This window comes from Polypterus senegalus, chromosome 18 (genome assembly GCF_016835505.1).
Source record: "Polypterus senegalus isolate Bchr_013 chromosome 18, ASM1683550v1, whole genome shotgun sequence".
Classification (NCBI taxonomy): Eukaryota; Metazoa; Chordata; class Cladistia; order Polypteriformes; family Polypteridae; genus Polypterus; species Polypterus senegalus.
The window spans coordinates 7014358-7036382 of record NC_053171.1 but is presented as its reverse complement, the minus strand read 5'-3'; the positions used below and the strand labels follow the sequence as shown (position 1 = coordinate 7036382).

Here is a 22025-nt window from a genome sequence, read left to right as displayed (position 1 = left end):
CCCTAACCTCACCCATGGCACCGGCATCCAGCCACCCTGAAAATTAAAATGAGCAGATTACAAAAGGGATGAATGGATTTTTTTTTCTTGCAATGAAAATGTTGTGTGCCAATACTTTTAAAAAGAAAAATAAATAAATAAAATGAAGTCCTAATCCTGGACAAAATCTAGCTGACCCCAGTGATGGCATCTGGTGCCCCTCATCTTCACATAATGGCACCAGTGGGCCTGTGACACCTGCGCAGAGGCCATAATGAATGAGCAATGCCGTGGCGATTTGGGCACATCGCTTCAATTAGCTGCTTGTTAATTGCCACACTCTGCATGCGTTTTTAATAATTACTCGTGGATTAGCGCGTTTGTGTCGCTCTCATTACCGGCAAATGTTTACCACACGGCTAATTAAGAGACCAGCAATGCAGACGGAGGGAGCGGCCCGCACCTGCCGCCCCCCATCATCAATATTACCCAGCATGCCAAGGCTGGGTACAGAGTAGTGAGCTGCACAGAGCCGGAGCCCCCACAATATGCCCAGACACTGACAGGCACACTCACGCCCTCCATCTTTAACGTCTCACTGAGAGGACTGGCAAACTGCCGGCCGATTCCCATTTCTAATTTCAAACGGCAGATTGTCTTTGACGCCGTTTTATTTCACTTGTTGTCCCCGTTTTGGGGTGGGTTTTCCACCCTGAGGTCCTCACCACTGGGACACCCTGACAACCCTAGCGAGGACAGCCAGAGGGCCCCGTCATCAGATCTCCTCAAAACCAGCACAGGAAAAATATGCCTCAGCTTTCTGAAATTAATAGTTTGTGTGTTTTTACGCCATAACCGAACAGTGAGAAATTGCTGGGCCACTTCGCATGGCCTTATAAATTCTCTCCGTGCCCATTGCTGAGTTTGTGATAAAATATTAAATCAGAGTGCGGAGGGCAGGGCTTCGCAGAGTGGGCGGGGCGAGAGGAGAGTCTGGGCGGGGCTTGATGTTTGAGTGGCGGAAGGCCACATTCTTTAAACCAGGGGGTGACTGTATCTTCATAGACCCAAAATGGGACACACACAAGTCATTAACAACTTATTAAGTGTTTCCAAAGTGGAGCTTAGAGCTCGTTGTTCGACGCTTATTAAATTGAAGAGTGGTCGAGGGGGTCTCCCTTGGAGTTTCGTGTGTTTTGTTAGATGAATATAAAATTAAAGATCGTTTGGAGGTGGGGGGCATCCCCTTGCAGTTTTGTGCATGTTGTCAGACACACATTAAATTGAAGATCATTAGGTGGGTGTCATCTTGCAGATTTGTGCACATTATTGGACGTATATTAAATTGAAGAGTGGCTGGGGGCCCTCCTTAGATTGTTGTGTTTGTTGTACTCCTGTCAGACAAATATTAAATCAAAGAGCAGTTGTATTCCCCTTGGAGTTTCAGGCACATTGTTAAGATATAATAAACTGAAGAGGTGGTTGTTGTGGACCTTGGTAGTTGTGTCCTGGCTGAAAAACAGCGCTTGTGCTATTCCTGACTAGCCAGTTACAAACGGTGACGTTTGACTCTATTCGAGTTATTTATACGAGACGCAGTGCAAAAAAAAAAATGGGACTGTCCCCGAAAAAAAAAACCCATAACGTCTCAGCAGTCTATTTATATTAAGAGGGTTCGATAAACAGGGCGGAGGATATTCTTAAGGAACTATTAAATCGGAGTGCCGCGCAGGTGTTGCTGTGCGGCTGAATCGATCTGTTCAATAAACAAGTCCGTCATTGGGATCATTCTATGGTAGTGCTAGCGAGAGGACTTCAGTTCCCAGCATTCACTACGGGTGCACAGGGGGCCGTTGGGAGTTGGCGCTCAAGTTCAGACTTGGGACGAAGCGGTTCATGCAAAGCCGCAGCGGCCATTGACAGGTAGCGTTTCGGTTATATATTCAATTATCGCACGTAATACCGGCGTGTTTTATTCATTTGCAGACTGTATAATGCAATTCGTATTCCCAAGATATGCGTATCTTAACGGTAACACTCTAAATATCTACTTTATTGGTTATTTTGTAGTACCAGATTAAGAGTTCAGTGCTCAGCCAACGCCGATAACCACAGGACATTTGGCACGCCGACCACATGCCTTTTAACCCAAGGGGATGAAAACGTTTCCTTATAACTGTTAACAGGACTGTAGTTTTACCCAGGAACTTAAATAAACTTTCGACGTACAACGCGGTCTCCGAAAGAACGTTTATTCGCATAATGGCTGACCTGAGGGGAGAGGCAAGTCGGATTCATAGGCAGGGCCACAACACCTGGCAGCATGATCGGCACAAGCCTTCCCTCCATATAACAAAGTTCATGCTTCACAGTTTCCAATACTGATTATTTTTAATTGAGGATTGGATTATTTTTTGTTAATGATAAAGACAGTGTTGTTGAATGGCATGTTATTAATCGGTACGGGTCAGTTTACGTGAAATGAATCACGTGATACGTGCTGGTCGCCATAACCGAATGATTACAAAATCGGTGATAATAGGGCGAAATAATAATGACAGACCCAGTAAAGATAATGCGAAAGTTTACATTTTCATAAAGATTTGCTTAATGCATGTTAGAAAAAGGCTATCATTTTCTAAAACTCCCTCCAAAGCTGTGAAGTTTACTAAAAAACACCATATTCCCACATTTGCATTTTCAGTTACGTTCTGACATTTCTTCAGTTTTATCAAAAGGAGAGCTTGACGTGTTAGCTTTAGTCTTGAAGTTTCACACGGGTATTTACGAGAGGGCAGCCCTGCTAACATTCTCAGACTCCAATTTGATTTCCAGGTGTATGTTTTTTTTTTAATAAGAACAGGGGCCCTGTTTTCATTCTGATCAGCCTCTCAATACAACACAATTTGAAGCTAAGCATGAAAATGATATTTTAATAATCGGATCGAGGTTGTCATTAGTGCTGTTAAAATAAGACTAAACTCCCTAAAATTGACTGAGTGATGAATGTTATTTTTATCTGCATTTACTGAGTCACCTTTACTTTGACAAAGAAAACAAACTCATTTTCATCATCAAATTAGGCAAATTTCTCAAGTGTTTTGCATAATATTGGCTTTTCAAACATGCTTATTTGGGCAGATCAGTTATACTGTCCAATGCACTCTAATTGCATTTAAAAAGGGGTATTTTTCCCTTATGACAAAAGCCGCTGACAGTGAAGCTTCACACTGTTATGCCTGGTACTGCATTACGCCCAACAGTGGGCTTAATGCGTTATAATTAATAATCAAACAACAAAATGTGCAACTAACCTACAGAGTCTTCAGTTCAACCCAATCCCTGTCATTTGGCCAGCAGCAGAGCGACCTGGAAGACGTTGCTCCCCCAGGAGTGTACAGTGTACAACACCACACTGGCTGCTGGGGACTGGTAGGACATTCCCGGCAGTTGCTGCACACACCAAAAGACCTGAGCCTCAGGAAGTCCAGTCTGCTCCGGCCCTTCTTGTACAGCACCACTGTATGGTCAGACCAGTCCAGTTTGCTGTTTATGTGGACCCCTAGGTACGTCTAGCTCTGCACCACTTCCACGTCCTCCGCCTGAATGGTGACTGATCTCGGAGGCTCCTTGACACGTGCTAATCAATATGCAAGTCATCACTAATCTCCAACACCATAGTTAATAATAGATACCGTAACACTGGATGGCACTATACCGACGCTTAACCCGACACACATACACTGACAGCACGTTTTAAAACACCAAGAAGCTGTTTAATTTCTTTTGCCTTCTTGCACAGTGCCCAAAGCACCTCCACCACAATAACCAAATACACAAAATAATATTCAGATCTCTCCTCCACACCTCCCAGCAAGCTCTGTCCACTACCACCCAACTCCGGCTGGGCTTGCTGGGTCCTGCTGGGTCCCCATCAGTCCTTTAAATAGTCTTTGACCTGGAAGTGCTTCTGTCCTTCTGACCATGTGACAAGCTGGCACTTCCGGGTCTAATGAAGAACTGAGATTTTCTTCAGCCCGGTTCTGTCCTCGTGACTACCTCATACTTCCGGGCTATAAGGAAAGAATACGTCCCCAGGTCCTTTGACAGCTCCTCCCGGCGGTACCCACGGCACCCAACAGAGCTGAGAAATCAAATTCCAAGTCCCAGGATGCTCTGTGGGAATCCAGGGCACCACTACACTCCAGGGGAGCTGCCATCCAGTGTCTTGGGGGAAGCAGTGTCAGCAAGTAGCTGCCTTCCCCCATTCTTCCATTCCAGGGGCGTCCATCACAATACATATGAAAGGTGCCTTGTAGTCAGAGGACAGGCAGGATATGAAAGGCACTATATAATAAATAGATACATAAGAAAGGTTCCAAATTATATTAATACAAAAGATCCTGTATAACAGAAATGTAGATAAATATGAAGGACAATACCAACGAAAACTACATAACGGGGGGATAAATATCATGTAAAAGACGCATTTTTAAATAAGAAAAGCACCATGTTTATATGTCTCTGTCTGTCTGTCTCTGTCTGTCTGTCTCTGTCTATCCATTCTCAATAAGCCTGTATAATGCCACACTGTGTTTATAATTGTACTCGGTTTTGTCTTCATTCTGTCATTCACTGCCCATAACTAAGCCTGCCTTCTTCATTAGCTGGTTCTCTCTTGAAGTGAGCACATCACAGTGACCATCACCAAGTCTGCTCTGGCCTTTCTTGTGAAGTGCTTCTGTGTTACTACACTGTTCACTGATGTAGACCCCCAACATTTTTGTAACAGTACATAATGTCCACATCTGCTGCTTAACAGTGGCTTGGCTTAGAGTCTAAATGGCATATAACCCATAACAGTGATGAGATGGCCTACAGAGAAGGAGGTCAGCAATGTTGCCACAACAACAATGTGATTCTTCATGTAGGCAAAACCAAGGAGCTGAGCACAGACCACACTGCCATCAACGAGAGAATGACTACCATTGATGAACTGAAGTGGGCACCACACACCTCGGCTCGCGGCAAGAAGGCTCAACAGCCCCTTAACTTCCTCAAGGTGTCTGAGAGCATCTGATGTTTATCCATCTGTTCTCATGAACTTCTACAGATGCACAGTGGAGTCCATGTGAATAAAATATCTATCTATCTATCTATCTATCCTCACCATCCTATTTTCATAAAACCCTGTATAGGTTGGTGAAGATGGCACAGAATATAACAGGCACCCAGCTTCCTCCTTTTCAGGACTCGTGTAACACTCGCTGAGCCCAGAAAGGCAAACGGAAATACTAAAGAGCTCAGCCGCTTTTCTCTGTCTTTCTTCAGGACCACTGAAGTGTTACTGCATTCTCCATCTTACATGGATGTGCTTATGCTTGTGTGTACAGTATGTATACCTGGTTTTAGTGTACACATGTATACATGCATATATATATATATATATATATACAGTGGATGTTTAAATATATATTTTATATTTACATCTAACATTTAAATGTATATACAGTATCTGCGAAAAATAGAAAATGGATATACACAGTATGTGTCTGTGTTCTTTTGTTTTATGCACACCTATGTTTACTGCATATATAGTTGATGCGCTTATGCTTTATGTTTGTTTTTTCTTGTATTTGTATGCACATTAAATGTGCATTTTTATCTTCATATATGTGTGTGTGTGTGTAATGTCACACATGTGCGACTGGGAGGCAGCTAGAGGGCCTGAATAATAGTAGGACCATGCCAGACCAGGGGTGGCGAGCTGCACTAACACTCTCTCAATCCTCTGTAGACCATCCACGGGAATTCCCAGTAGGTCCCAGCGCCATTGAGGACATCAGTTCCGGTCCAACAACGCTATTGAGGACATCGATCCCGGTTCAGATGATGTCACTTACTGTCCTGGCCTTTGAAGCCACCATATTTTTCCTCTTAGATCAGTTCTGTTTTGGACTCAAACCTGTGAACATCTCTTCAAAATTACCTAATTGCAGCCAGGGCACAATATACGGGTGGCTGCCCCAAACCTTTTCAATGTCTTCAGTCTGTTATTGTGACTCTATATATATATATATATATATATAATTGTATTTTTTTTGGTGTATATACAGTACCTGTGACGCTGCTCAGGAATAAGAAAATAGAAAATGGATGGCTAGATGGCTATGCAGTATTTATGCAGCATTCGTGTGCGTGTGTGTCCTTTGTTTTCAGTATACCTTATATATACTGTATATACAGTATAGTGGATATGCTTGTGTGTGTGTGTGTTTTCCTTGTCTTAGTGTAGTAATAATATTAACTTTATTTATATAGCACCATATCAGGCATTTACATGCAACTCAAGGTGCTTTCCACAGATTAACGGACAAAAACAAAGCTATACCACATTAGACTTGGATTATTATCATTAATTAATACTATGATAATTTCTAAGAAATGTTAAGTATACTAAATACAAAATCAACCAGGCATTGTTAAGAAAAATGTAATTACTAAAGTGCAAAGCAAACCTTCACTCTGATCAGAAGAATCTTTTCTAATTAAAATATTTACACATTAAGGCAGACAATAGAACCCCCAGATCTAATTAACATATATAAAACGTAAAAGTGTACACTGCACGTGTATATTTGTATCTTTATATGAATGTATACGTCTCGCTGTGTATACAGCACATCTGTGCCGTGCTTGAGTGTACATGTGGACACGCAGATGTTTGTATTTCTTGGTGTGTGTGTGGTGTTTGCACAAATGTGCCCGTTTGCCGTGCTCTGACTTTGCGCCACTCTCTTGTAGTGGGCACGCCGATGAGGGCTCCGCACACGGGGGGCTCTTTGACGGCCCAGCGCAGTAAATCTACGATTTCTGCTGATGAGGTCTCCAGGTTTTCGTGATGATTATTCAGCAATGCAGTAATCCAAATATTTAGAGGCGCGCCCGTGTCTCCCAGCACGGTGCCAGTGAAGCGTCCCCCCGATTCCACCGTGTTTAACACCCACCGCCAGCGACACACGGCTTGTCGTTTTTTGTGGTGTGAATATTGATAATTTGAACGCCCTCAATGGATTCCAGATTTAGCTATTGTTTTGGTGCAGTGACAAATGTAGCAGCAGGAGGTGAAATCAATGCCCTTGGAGGGTAGGGTTACAAAAAAGAATTTATTGCCACTTTATTTTGTTCTGGAACAGTTTGCAATCATAAATTCTTCATAAGCAGAATACTTCAGAGAATGGTCTGTCTTCATAAATATACGACAGAGGACATCAATTTCATTTAATTCACAATTTGTGTCAGTACAGCAGATGCCAATGCCTGCCTTGATAGGCTTGTTTAATATGCAATTGAGACAGAGTAATGTGCAGCACGGGGAACAAAATTTCACAGATTAAAGTCTACGCACCACTGACATTTCATTCGAATGTATTTTCATTCCGCATTGCTCACCTATGATGAAAGAACGATTCAAACCAACAGCATTTTATTTCATTTTTTTTTTAATTTGTCAGGATTTAAATTCCTCAGCCTGTTTTCTTCTTCTTCTTCTTTTAAAGCCACAGCATTGTAATTAATATCTGAAGCCAGTCTGCTGGAAATGTTTTTAGCATCAACTTCCAAATTAAAAGCCAGCTTGTTTATTTTATTTTGTTTTTTTTTTTTCCACAAAGCAAAACAAAAACACTAACAATAATGCATATGCTAATTAGGCAAATTTGATTTTCTCATTTCTATTTCATCCTCGATGTTCAGGGAATGAGACAAAACAATATAATTTGCCTTTTTTCTACTTAAATAGAAATGTAAATGACTCCGTGCTCTCTAACTGTGCGAGGCGTTTGCGTTTTTTTTTTTTTATTTTAGCGCTCGTCGTAATTGTCACCCCACTTTAAAAACGCCTCGCGCCGTCACTGCCTGCGTTGACTTCATCTCGTCGGTCAACAGTGCAGACTCTCAACTAAATTACCGCTTTCATCGGGTTCTTTGAAGCGCGTGCACATTACTGAAACACAGAATGTTATATAGTGCCTTTTAACAGGAGCAAAGTACGTGTCTTATGGAAACACGCGATGGGGTTGTACAGTCAGGTCCAGAAGTATTAGCACAGCGATACAATTTCCATAATTATGCGTCTGTGCGCCATCTCAGTGGATCTGAAATGAAACAGTCAAGATGTGACTGAAGTGTAGACTTGCAGTTTTAATTCAAGGCGTTTAACAAAAACATGGTATGATCCATTTAGAAAAGGCGGCCATTTTTATACATGGCCCTCCTTGTTTCAGGGGCTCAAAGGTATTTGGACAAACTAACATAATCATGAATACAACGATCATTGTCAATATTTGGTTGGAAATCGTTTGCAGTCCATGACTGCCTGATGTCTGAACCCACGGTCATCTCCAAGTGCTGGGTGTCCACCCTAGTAATGCTCTGCCAGGCCTTTACTGCCGCTGTCTTCAGGTGCTGCTTGTTCGTTGGACTTTCTGCCTTCAGTTTGGTCTTCAGCAAGTCAAATGCACGTCCGTCTAGGTTCAGGTCAGGAGACTGACTTGGCCATCGAAGAATATTCCACATCTTTGCATTGCAAAACGCTTGGTTTTCTGTCACAGTGTGTTCCGGCTCATTGTCCGTCTGTACTGTGAAGTGTCGTTCTATCAGTTTTGCAGCATTTGTCTGAATCGGAGCAGACAGTATAGCGCCCCCTGCACTTCAGAATTCTGCTCCTTATGTATACCAGCAGTCATATCTGTACTAATAAAAGGCAAAACCCTCACTCACTCACTCGTCACTAATTCTCCAACTTCCCGTGTAGGTAGAAGGCTGAAATTCGGCAGGCTCATTCCTTACAGCTTACTTACAAAAGTTAAACAGGTTTCATTTCGAAATTCTACGCGTAACAGTCATAACGGTCAACAACGTCCGCCATGTTGAAATTTCTTATTCATGGCCCCATCTTCACAAAATTTGGTAGGCGGCTTCCCTGCGCTAACCGAAACCAATGTAGATACTTATTTCGGTGGTATAACCACCATATTGAACTTTCCAACGGTCTTTGTTACTTATGGGCCCATCTTCAAGAAATTTGGTACGCGGGTTCCCAACGCTAACTGAATCCTACTTACGTACATATATATGTCCATAGACGCGGTGCACTATCTGAGAGCGGTTTCTCCACACTCTGAATCCTCCAGGCACTCCTGCTCATAATCTAACTTTGAAGGTTGGGGCACCAATAATGTTACTGAGAAACTTAGAGCCACCGAAATTTTGTAACGGCACGAGACTTCAGGTCACGTGTCTGCAAAAGAACCTAATTGAGGCAACTATTTTTACTGGCAGTGGCTCAGGGGAGAGAGTTTTTATTCCTCGCATCCCCGTTATACCCTCTGATCTCCCATTTCAATTCAAACGCCTTCGATTTCCAGTAAGGCTCTGCTTCGCAATGACAATTAATAAGTCTCAGGGACAAACCCTACCAAAGGTTGGCATTGAATTGAGACAAGATTGCTGTTCACATGGCCGACTGTACGTTACATGCTCAAGAGTAAGCTCAGTGCACAGCTTGGTCATATTACAACCGGAGGGCCGAACTGACAACGTGGCATACAAAGAGATCCTTAACAAATAATTATTGGTATATTTTCCCTCAGTTTAAAAAGGTTTACTTTTCTTCTTAATAAAAATTTGAAGGCAGTACTTTGCAGCTGCGAAGCGCGGGTATTCTGCTGGTCATCAATGAACTCCAGTAACTGACCTCCATTGGCAGCCAGGAATGACCAGGCCATAACACGGCCTCCGCCGTGTTTCACAGGTGATGTGGTATTCATCGGATCATGGGCCATTTCTTCTCTTCTCCATACTCGTCTCTGTCAGTCATTCTGGCACATATTGATCTTAAGTTCATTGTCCCCAAGAAAATTGTTCCAGAACTGGACAGGGGTTTAAAAAATATTTTCTACCAAAGTCAAATCTGTCTTTCCTATGCTTGAGGTTTACCAGGGGTTTGCACTATGTGGTAAGCCCTCTGTCTTTACTTTCATGAAATCTTCTCTTGCTTGTAGACTCGCCACCCGGAGAGTGGTCTTGGTTTGGCTAAATGTCATGAAGGGGTTCTTCTTCACCAAGGACAGAATTCTGCAGAGAATCCAGCACATTTATCTTCTGTGGTTTTCCAGACCTTCTGGTGTTTCTGAGTCACCAGTGTGTTCTTTCATTTTAAGAATCTACCAGATGGTTGACCTGACTGACCACTCCTGGTGATTCTGCTCTTTCTGATGGGTTTGTTTTACTTTCTCTGTCTAATGATGGCCTGTTTTTACTTGCATGGTCAGCTCTTTGGACCTCATAATGAGAGTTGACAGTGACAGTTTCCAAAAACAAATTCCACACTTGGAATCAACTGCAGACCTTCTGCCTGCTTAATAGTTAATGAAATTATGAGGGACCTGCTCACACCTGGCTATGGAACAGCCTGTCAGTCAAATGTCCAAATCCTTCTGAGCCCCTGGAAATGAGGGGGACCATGTATACAAATGGCTGTCACTATTCATACGATTCTTCTGTTAAACCCTTTGAATTAAAGCTGAAAGTCTACACTTCAGTCTTGTCATTATTTCTTTATTTCAAATCTACTGTAGATAGATAGATAGATAGATAGATAGATAGATAGATAGATAGATAGATAGATAGATAGATAGATAGATAGATAGATAGATAGATACTTCGACGTGCACAGAGCCAAAATAATGAAAACTAGCCCGACGCCGCCGTGGCATACGGCGGTGTAAGAATAGAAACGGAAAACGGTGAGAAACTAATTCAGAAATCAAGAAGAAAGAAATATTCTTGAAAGACACAGTTGTGAATTGGTATTTTGCTGGAGACGACAGATGATGAGTCGAAAGATCTAACCGTAGAAAAAGCCACGTACAACTGACCGTGGCTGAAGACTGGTTGTTGCAAATCTTTGCAAACGTTTGTCCTTGGGACTTGTTGATAGCCATGGAGAAGGCGAGTCTGAGTGGGAAATTGTGTGCGTTTAAATTTCAAAGGGAGATTGGTGTCGGAAGGAAGGAGAGAGATTGTGGGAATGAAGATTGTTTCAGAATTTTGGATAGCGATCAGTTTGCACTCAATAATCTCTTATATATATTTCTCTTCTGGTTCGTCCTGCTTCCTCTTCAAACCAGGTCCCCCCCACATACAGTCCACACAGCATTTCTTGATTCCTATTCCTCCTCTTCCAAACCCTTCCCCACGCTGGCTGCGGCCTCCCATACACCCTCACGCCGCTTTTCTCAATCCTATTCCCCTTCGGACTACCACGTTCCCCGTTCCTCTCTCATGACCCCAAAGTGAAAGGTCACGCGGTCAGGCTAGATATAGGGCCGTGACGTGACGTGACTGGGTTTGAAGAGGAAGCAGGATGAACCAGAAGAGAAATATATATAAGAGATTGTGTCCCTGTCCAAATACTTATAGACCTGACTGTATTTAGAGTTATTTGGTTAATTTTTTGGGGGGTTTCCCTGGAGTATCTAAATGAGATATATGTCTAATCGGGTCTTTTTTCCTTCTTATATATATATCATCAGTTTTACTCCTAAAAGGTTTAGATGTGTTATTATTTCTCTGCAATGCCATCTTTAACTTGCTGTCAACACCATGCATCAGGACTTTTCTTGGCAATCCTTCCCAGAATTCTCTGGGAAATGCAACATGCATGACGACTTTGATGCGACTGCATTTAGACCGGCACAGGTGTTTATTTCCGTATCCGAGATTGACGGATAAACCTCTAGTCGCATGCGATGAAACTTTTCAAATTTTTGTCTCCCAGTAATTCGAACTTAGGTTCTTTCTTTTGGTTTCAGGGGTTTCATTTTTGATGATCCGTACAATTGCTTTTCTGGCTTAAACCTTGGTTTGACTGGACTGTGTCTTTCTCCCAGTTCTTACGTCAAATCCTAGCTACCTTTTCCCCGAGTTGGAATAAATGGAAGGCATTGGCGGCCTTAGTCACTTCCGCTACCTTCTTCCTTTACCACCCACTGCCACTCTCCTATCATGGAGGCACAAATGAATTGCCACGGTGCCCTTGGTGATTTAGTGTACTCCCGGTCACCTGCCCATCCAGACTTACAGTTTAGAAGCCCACACTGCACTTCTTCATGGTTGATGTGCACCACAGCCATAAAACAGAACTGAGGCGAGTGGTGAGCTGCGGGTCGGAAAAACAAAAAACGCAGGAAAACACGCAAAGTGTGAATGAGGCTACTCCATCCACCCCAGCATACCTTTTAAAAGCCTTCGTTTTCGTCTGTTTATTGTTTCACAATTGCAGAATCGCATACGAAAGAAATTTCAGCGGCCATTTTGTATTTGTTCATCACTCCTCGTCGATCAGTAAAAAACTGAGAAGGAAAGAGTTTACCAACTGAATTGTATTAACACAGAAATGGGCTCGTTTTATTATGATTGGTATTCTTTATTCACGTTTCCCATTTTCTACTAAACCTATTCCTTTATATGGTATATATTGTATGTTTTTTGGATCACAGAATTTATTTCTGTCAGAGAGCTGAGACTGTTATGTTTTGGTTTGATGCCATCTTGCTTTTCTTGTAATCCCACTGCTAGGATGCATGGAGGTCATGGCACCTGACGTCACTGACGTAACATGTTCAAAGCTCTTCTGTAACGACCTTTGGCAAATAATTTAAAAGAAATTTCTGTGGATGTCGTTTTGCTCTTTATTAGAATTCAACTTTGATTTTCAATGTACGATTAAGCTTTAACGACAGATAAGATGGACCCTCAGTTGCAGTCTTTTTTGGTTTATATCTATTGACTTTTTGTCTTCCGTTTTCTTTTATTCAAAGTTTGCTTCCTTTTATGGCAAACAAAACACTTTTTAGGTATTTACATGAGATACAAAAGCATCTACTCTCATTGTCGTGTCTGTGTGTCCGCATGAAACAACTTTCTCCCAATTTGCATTATATTTGTCAAGAAATGTCTGTGAAAATGAAATAACATGCACTGGGAAAACAGAACAGCAAACAAAGGGCAGTGCAAACCGACCTAACAAATGCCTACCAAGAATGAAATAACATCCAGAAAATGGAATTGGACTGGCCATGTCCCGACAAGACAAAATGTCAATGCAGTGGAGCTCATGGGGAAACCACAGGGTAGAAGAAGATCCACAACCAAGAGAAGCCAGACGAGCTGCCAAGTCAGTCGTACGAATGCACTTGGCTCCAGTTCCCAGTCTGTGGAGGCTCTTCACTCAGAGGAGCACAGCCATTAAGGAAAGAATTACCAGATAGTACACTAGAGACTAGAAAACCTGACATCCTGTAAAGTGGATGGGATTGGAGAACTTGTTGGCCTGAATGGTCTGTTCTCAGAGAGGTGGTTTTAATGGCCTGTGTCACATGAGGGCAAATCAAAATGTAAAGGTAAATTGAAATTACGTGGTCACTGCAATGGACAGACGGCAAACATTAACAGCGCAGAACTCTACCATTAGTCAAGTTGAAGCCGAAGTCAAATGAACATGCAGGCTCTGCTGTGAGACTGTGCCATTGTTGACCCATGTGCCAGAGGGAGATGGGCAGAGGGACGGAAACCTGCTGCTGTATTTCCCTCTGGGGACAAATAAAGTTCTATCTATCTGTCTATCTATCTAGTGCCTTTCACAAGTATCTGTCTATCTATTATATAGTGCCTTTCACAAGTATCTGTCTATCTATTAATTATATAGGGTGGTCCAGATCTAATTATGCAATTTTCATTACGCTATAACTTATTAAGTTTATTACATAGAAAATCCCCCAAAAAATCCTGGACCATTGAGAAGTGTGCAAACTGACAACATGAAGAATCGTCTTTGCACCGAACTGGAATTGTCCCCACATAAATCAAAGTCGTCCAGACGATATGGATCTACATCATTAGATCTGGACCACCCTGTATAGTGCCTTCACGTCTATCTATCTATCTATCTATCTATCGTATCACGTTGTGTCCTTCATATCTCTTTATTCACTGACTATATCATGCCATTCCTTTCTACCTTTTATACAGTGCCTTTCATATCTGTCTTTCTGTCAGTTGTATAGTGCCTCCATCATTATCTATTTTATATAGTGTCTTTCACTTCTATTTATACTGACTGAAATTGGGAAACAGTACATCCTATTTATCCCTTTTATGTCATGCATGTTGTATCTGTCTTTTATAGCCCTTTCATTGTCTATCTATCCAACGGTGCCTTATATAGCGCTTTTCATTTTTTATCCTTCTGTATTATAGTGCCCTCTATCTATCCATCTATCTTATATAGCGCCTTTCACATTGTTGTCCTTCATGTCACATGCCTTGTGCTATGGGGCCACCTGACACTGCAGTGCCATTTAAGAGCCCAGCACATCGTCAGCAAGCTGCTGTCTCTTTGGTTTCCTACTTCTGTCTTTCAACTCTCATTTGGATTGAGATTTTCTTCATAAGTATTTTTTTTTAGTTTTAAATTGTTTAAAGGGTTTTTTTTTTTTTTAATGGTTAATTTAAGGTTTGCTCTTTTATTAGAGACACCTCTTTGATTCTTATTTTTGCTCTGCTATCATTTTTTGGTTCAGTCAGTCAGTCATTTTCTAACCCACTTATTCCAGAAGACCCGAACAGAGTTGCAGGGGGTGCTGGAGCCTATCCCAGCTACCATAGGGCACAATGCAGGAATAGTTCCCTGGACAGGGTGCCAGTCCAACACACACACACAGCAGGACTAATTAAGAGTTGCTAATTCACCTAACCTGCATGTCTTTGAACTGTGTGAGGAATCCCACGGGGAGAGCATGAAAACTCCATGCAGGGAGCCCTGATCCCCATACAACAAGCGGCGCCAAAGTGCTGCCTCAAGTCCAAAACAAAATTATTTAATTGAATGTATTAAGTAATCAATAAATAAAAATGAATGCTTAAAAAGGCAGCCCAAGGAAAACAAGTACTAATGGTTATCCCAAAACAAATTCCAAAAAACAGAAGCAAAAATTCAATAAAAACAACAGCCATAAGTTGACCGTCACTCCACAGCAATCTGAGTGAGAGGACCCGGGATGCGAACCCTGGGCTCCTTAACTGCAAGAGAGCAGTGCCACCATTTTTGGTTCATAAAACCTTAAAATTGAAAGACACATTGTTTGTGACTTGTGGACCATCCCTTCCTGACATTTTCTAATTTAATCCCTTCCTTTGCTTGCTTCTTGAGTTTAAAAAGTGTCGTGCATTTGCATCAGAGGGTCTTCTTCCAGGCTTGTCAGAGGGTAAGCATTACCATGATCTCTGACTCTTCTGTTTCTTTTTCCACCCCCAGCTTTGAGAAGTCTACGAGATATAAAAGGATTGAAGGGGTCTCACTCGGGAGTTGAGCCACCCGCGCTATTGAGCTCCGACCCTGAAGCCTGGCCACTCTCTAGAGCCATTAAAAACAAGAGCCTAGGGCTACATGTTGCGTTTGTTTTCTTGTCGTGGCATTTGTGTGCTTGCTAATTTAAGTAAACGTATTATTTTGATTCAATGGGGTTGGCCCGGTTGGCACCCCAGCGTTTCATCTTGACTCCTGTCTTACCCTCGACTGACGATAGAGGTGAGGCTGATTTTGGTAACTCTGCTTGTTTTGTGATCTTTATTTTTATTTTGCAGTCATTCCTCGCCATTTAGAAGTAACCTAGGCATTGTTTTGGGGGTTGGGGATGCCAAGTAAGTCGATGGTCGATGGTCACGCGTGTTTTTCATTTAGACATGTTCTTAATAATACACTTTGTGGTGCTGCCATTTTGTTTTTGTTATCAGTGCCTCTATTTTATTCATTTTGTTTGGTTCGGTTGCCAAGACGTTCCTAGGGAAGGTCAACAGGAAGTGTGTAACGCATGACCTCACCAGGTCAAAGGTTAAAAAAAACAAAACATTCATGGGGTTGACCTGGAGTTATTTTCACTTGTTTTCTAAATTTGGCCCAGTTTGCATGTTAATGCCTTGGTTTGGACCTTCTCAATCCAAATCTTGACACCTTTTCTTTCACGTTTTGATCTCTGTTTTCTCATTTCTTGCTTTCCCAGATTTGACCTTTGCTAGTTTTTTTTTATGTATTTTTTACTACCACAACCTGGCTCCTGATTCCACTTCTCTTTCTAAGCAGACGCTGCTCACTGCAGTCAGCACACCTTGAGGCCATCCTTTGGAGGAAAAGCCTGGGATTGGAGTTACGATCAGCTGGGCCTGACGTAGGAGGACTTTGAGCAACACCCCCAGGGTGATTCCATGCACCAGCCTCCATTAGAAGAAGCCATCTTCAGGGACTCCATATTTTTGCACTGTGAGGTTTGGCAAGTGAAACGTCTCACTGAGGTGACACACAAAGATGTGGTGAGGACAAACAGTGTGAACTCGGGCCTTATAGCCTTAGCCACTAGAGGGCGCACTGCCCGTTAGGCACTGTTATAGTGTGCCTGTGTGAGACTGGGAGGGGTCACTGTGGTCAGGGTCTCAATGTGGGGGCTTCATATGGCACCTTGAAATGTCAACAGCACCCAGGGTGTATTAAAGGTGTTGCTTCCATATTTCTACACTGTGGGGTTTGGTAAGTGAAATGCCTCCCTGAGGTGACACATGGAGACGTAGTGATGACTCATGATGGGACGTTGCCCTTTACAGCCTAGGGGGCACACTGCACGCCAGATACTGCTGAAAGGTAAAGTGCACAGTGTGTTTGTTTCTACAGTGGGATGCAAAAGTTTGGGCAACCTTGTTAATAGTCATTATTTTCCTGTATAAATCGTTGGTTATTACGATAAAAAATGTCAGTTAAATCTATCATATAGGAGACACACACAGTGATATTTGAGAAGTGAAATGAAGTTTATTGGATTTACAGAAAGTGTGCAATAATTATTCAAACAAAATCAGGCAGGTGCATAAATTTGGGCACCACAAAAAGAAATGAAATCAATATTTAGTAGATCCGCCTTTTGTAGAAATTCCAGCCTTCTAAACGCTTCCTGTAGGTTCCAATGAGAGTCTGGATTGTGGTTGAAGGTATTTTGGACCATTCCTCTTTACAAAACATCTCTAGTTCATTCAGGTTTGATGGCTTCCGAGCATGGACAGCTCTCTTTAACTCACACCACAGATTTTCAATTCTATTCAGGTCTGGGGACTGAGATGGCCATTCCAGAACGTTGTACTTGTTCCTCTGCATGAATGCCTTTGTGGATTTTGAGCAGTGTTTCGGTTGTTGTCTTGTTGAAAGATCCAGCCCGGTGCAGCTTCAGCTTTGTCACTGATTCCTGGACATTGGTCTCCAGAATCTGCTGATACTGAGTGGAATCCATGCGTCCCTCAACTTTGACAAGATTCCCAGTCCCTGCACTGGCCACACAGCCCCACAGCATGATGGAACCACCACCATATTTTACTGTAGGTAGCAGGTGTTTTTCTTGGAATGCTGTGTTCTTTTCCTCCATGCATAACGCCCTTGTTATGCCCAAATAACTCATTTTAGTTTCATCAGTCCACAGCACCTTATTCCAAAATGAAGCTGGCTTGTCCAAATGTGCTTGAGCAGACCTCAAGCGGCTCTGTTTGTGCTTCCTCTTGCATCACTCTCGCATACAGCATCTCCTTGTGTAAAGTGCGCTGAATGGTTGAACGATGCACAGTGACTCCATCTGCTGCAAGATGATGTTGTAGGTCTTTGGTGCTGGTCTGTGGGTTGACTCTGACTGTTCTCACCATTCGCTTCTGTCTATCCGAAATCTTTCTTGGTCTGCCACTTCGAGCCTTAACTTGAACTGAGCCTGTGGTCTTCCATTTCCTCAATATGTTCCTAACTGTGGAAACAGACAGCTTCAATCTCTGGGACAGCTTTCTGTATCCTTCCCCTAAACCATGATGGTGAACAATCTTTGTCTTCAGGTCATTTGAGAGTTGTTTTGTGACCCCATGTTGCTACTCTTCAGAGAAAATTAAAGGAGGAGGGAAACTTACAATGGACCCCCTTAAATACTCGGATTCACCTGTGTATGTAGGTCAGGGGTCACTGAGCTTACCAAGCCAATTTGAGTTCCAATAATTAGTTCTAAAAGTTTGGGAATCAATAAAATGACAACGGTGCCCAAATTTATGCACCTGCCTGATTTTGTTTGAACAATTATTGCACACTTTCTGTAAATCCAATAAACTTCATTTCACTTCTCAAATATCACTGTGTGTGTCTCCTATATGATATATTTAACTGACATTTTTTATCGTAACAACCAATGGTTTATACAGGAATATAATGACTATTAAGAAGGTTGCCCAAACTTTTGCATCCCACTGTATATTGTTACAGCCTGAGTGGGTAAAGAGGGGTCTCACAGGGGTGCAAGGCTGAATGTAGTGAATTTATATAGACTAAACAGCACCAAGAGTGTCTTAAAGGTGTTGTTTCCATAATTCTGCACTGTGGGCTCTGAGGTGACACATGGAGGTGTGGTGAGGACCACCGTGGTGCTTAGGGGACACATTGCCTGCCCAGCACTGTTCAAGGTAAAGCTTTCCATATTACATTAGCATGAGCCCAAGCAGGTAAAGAGGGGGTCACACAGGGGTCTGAGGCTGCATGCAGTGAATTTATATAGCGCCTTCAAGACTGAAGAGCACCAACAGTGTATTAAAGGTGTTGTTTCTGCACTGTCAAGTTTCACAAGTGTCACTGAGGTGACTCGCTGAGATACGGTGAGGATCAATGATACAACCTTGTGCTTTACAGCCGTGGCCACTAGGGGGCACGCTGCCTGCCTTGCCTTGTTCAAGGTAATGGCAGAGTGGCCCTGTTTCCATATTACTTAAGTATGAGCAGGTAAAGAGATTTTCACTGGTTACACACGGGTTGAGCTGCATGTGGCGGCTTTAAATAGCACCTTGAAGAATGAACGGCACCCAGGGTGTGCTAAAGGTGGTGCTTCCATATTTGTGCGTTGTGAGATGTGGCAGATGAAACGCCTCGATAAGGTGACACACTGAGCTGTGGTGATCACCAGTAATGTGACCTGGTGCTTTACTGCCTTGGCCACTAGGAGGCACACTCCTGCCCAGACACTGTTCAAGGTAAATGCGCAGCGTCACTGTTTCTAAATGAATAATGATAATAATAATGCATTTTAGTTATACAGGGTGGTCCAGATCTAATTAAGCAGATCCAGATCGTCTGGATGACTTTGACTTATGCAGGGACGATTCCAGTTCAAAGCAAAGACGATTCTTCATGTCGTCAGTTCGCACACTTCTCGATGGTCCGGGAGTTTTCAGGTGATTTTCTATGTAATAAACTTAATAAGTTATAGTGTAATGAAAATTGCATAATTAGATCTTGACCACCCTATATAGTGCCTTTCACAAGCTCAAAGAGCTTCTCAGAAATAAAAAAAAATAGCATTAGTGAACAAAGCGAAAAAAAAAAAACGATCAAATGCCCAATATGGCCAAAAGTATCTACAGCCTGAGCCTTGGTAGCCTTTCAGTGGACACCCGGGTTTGGGAGTTTATACAGCACCTTGAAGAATGAACACCACCCATGGTCTGTTCAATGTGTTAAATCTGCATTTCTACACTGTGGAGGTCGGCAATTTAAGGGTTCACTGAGGTGACACATAGTGACGACTGACGATGTGACCTTGTACTTTACAGTGTTAGCCACTAGGGGGCACACTGCCTGCCAAACACTATACAAGGTAAAGGTCACAGTGGGCTTCCTTCTTTATTACTATGACTTGAGCAAGGCGCCAAATAAATACAATGTATTCTTATTATCGGTGGAATTGCAGAGGTCACATTGGGTCAGGGGCTGAGGGGGGATTATATAGCACCTTGAAGAGTGAAGACCACCTATGGTGTGTTACAGGTGAGGTTTCCATATCTTTGTATCGAGAGGTCTGGGCGATGAAAGACCTCACTAGGATGACACGTCGGACCCATGACGCGACCCTGTATTTTACAGACTTAGCCACTAGGGGGCACACTCCCAGCCAGGCACCATTTAAGGTAAATGCATGGTGCGCTTCTTGCAGAGGTCACAGGGGCTGAACGTGGGGTCTTCATATGGCACCTTAAACAGTAAGCAGCACCCATGGTTGAGTTTTGAGTCTTGCCTGCTGATGCCCGCCAGAAGCGTACTGAAGACGCCACCACGGCCGTTTTTACTCCTTGCTTTGAACTTGATCTCCACTAAGCGTCCACCCCATTAACATGGCTCATTGCCAGTATCTGGGCCATTTATTCCTCCTTCCCAGCAGACTGCCCTCTAAAAACGGGCATCCTCATCGACTGCCAATGCGGCTCTAAATTCGCAGGCAACGTGTGCAATGATTTGTTGGCAACGCTGCTGCCCCGATTCCTTCCCTGGTCTGGAAATTAAAGATGGCAGGTAGTCATGATGAACGGCTGCTTTAACAATTCCGCATTAGGAAAGGAAAGGGCAAAACTGACTAAAAGATTGACGGATCTCATTATTAATACATTTTAAAGCAGATGGTGCTGAGAAAAATCAAAAAAAAAAAAAAAAAGGCAAGAGAAGCCAGAAAATGTCCGGCCTTGGAGGGTCCCGAGCATCAGCTGACGGGGCAGACGCTATCGGTACGGTGGGGCGGACGGCGGTGATTCACCAAAGAGCCAAAGTGTTAAGGATAATTGAAGATGCGGCGGCGATACGTTTGGCGTAATGGAGGAGATCAATTATGATGGCTCTGAAATTGGCTTTTAAAAGCAAAAGTGCCGGCGACCCCCCGCGCCATCGTGGGCCAAACTCAACAATTAATAATTTCGTCATTGAGCCTGCGGGAGGTGAGATTCCACTTTGGATCCCATCCAGGTTGCTGACTTTCCCCTTCTTAATGCTCTGCGCCTTCAAGGGAGCTTCAACGAAGGCCGAGATGAGCTTTGTGTTCACCTTGAAACCTGAATTCATATGAATAAATTGGGTGGTCACTTGGGGGGGCTGACCTTTTGAATTTTGGACCATTTGTTACCTTGTGAGGTGCAGTGTCCACCAAGGATCTGGTGTCCTGTATAGCAGGGCCATCATAACGCATGGGCACACTGGGCAGTTGCTATATAGCACCTTTCAGGAGAGGTGTCACCACTTCCTGAGCTGACCTGCTTGCGGTCTTAGAGCATTTGGTGAGCTCAGTTGCCCAATCGGGCCATTTGATGCCCACTTTAAAGCCATTGTGCATGAAAAAAAGAGAGGCTTAGGTGTGATTCTTCAGTTTGGATTTTGTAAAAGTGAAAATGTCGATTGACGTTTCAACGCTCCTTTAGCCTGTGAGACCCCCCACGATAGTGAAAGGGCACACGGCCCCCTCCGTTTAAAGTCTCACAGAGATGACCTTGCAGCCTCGGTCACTCCCACCCGATTATCGATAAACTTTGGCGGTGCAGGTGGGTTCAGGAGGGGAAGGGGAAGGAGAAGGGAATCCCATCTGAAACAATCGACAACTTCTGTGCTTTAAGACAACACCGTGGCAGCTAAAGACTGCAGCAGACTTGCTAAGTAACGTGTTTGGATTTGAGTTCAGCCTCCACAGAAATTCGAGTCGTGATCCCCTCTTTGCTCTGAAGTTTGGACTTTCAGCCAACTGGAAAAAATACTCTCAAAAATCGATCCGCCTAGCCACGCCTCCTCATGCAAATTAAGTTCCGATTGTCCAGTCAGATTAGAGAGGTTTGTAGTTTAGGGGCCAGGTGCCAGTTTGCTTCCTTGAAACAGACTAACCAATAGTGGGCTAGAGTGTGGGCAGGGCTTGACTGTGATTGGGCTGTAAAGTGCCTGTCAAATCTGCCCTGTGAATGGGTTGCTGAGACAGCAGCTGTTTAACCTCCTGACCACACGAGGCGCTGTCCCCCCAGCAGTGTAAGTGACAGACCATGAGGGGTGGACACTTTTAAAGGCTGAATCACTCGATCAGTAATATGTGACCAGCAGAGCACATGAGGGCAGGAGA

General features: G+C 43.2%; 1 protein-coding gene across 2 annotated transcripts in view; it reads right to left on the bottom strand.

Moving 5' to 3' along the window:
• akap6 (A kinase (PRKA) anchor protein 6) overlaps window positions 1-22025 on the bottom strand; it is a 385504-nt gene that overhangs the window by 45284 nt on the left and 318195 nt on the right. The window lies entirely within an intron of this gene.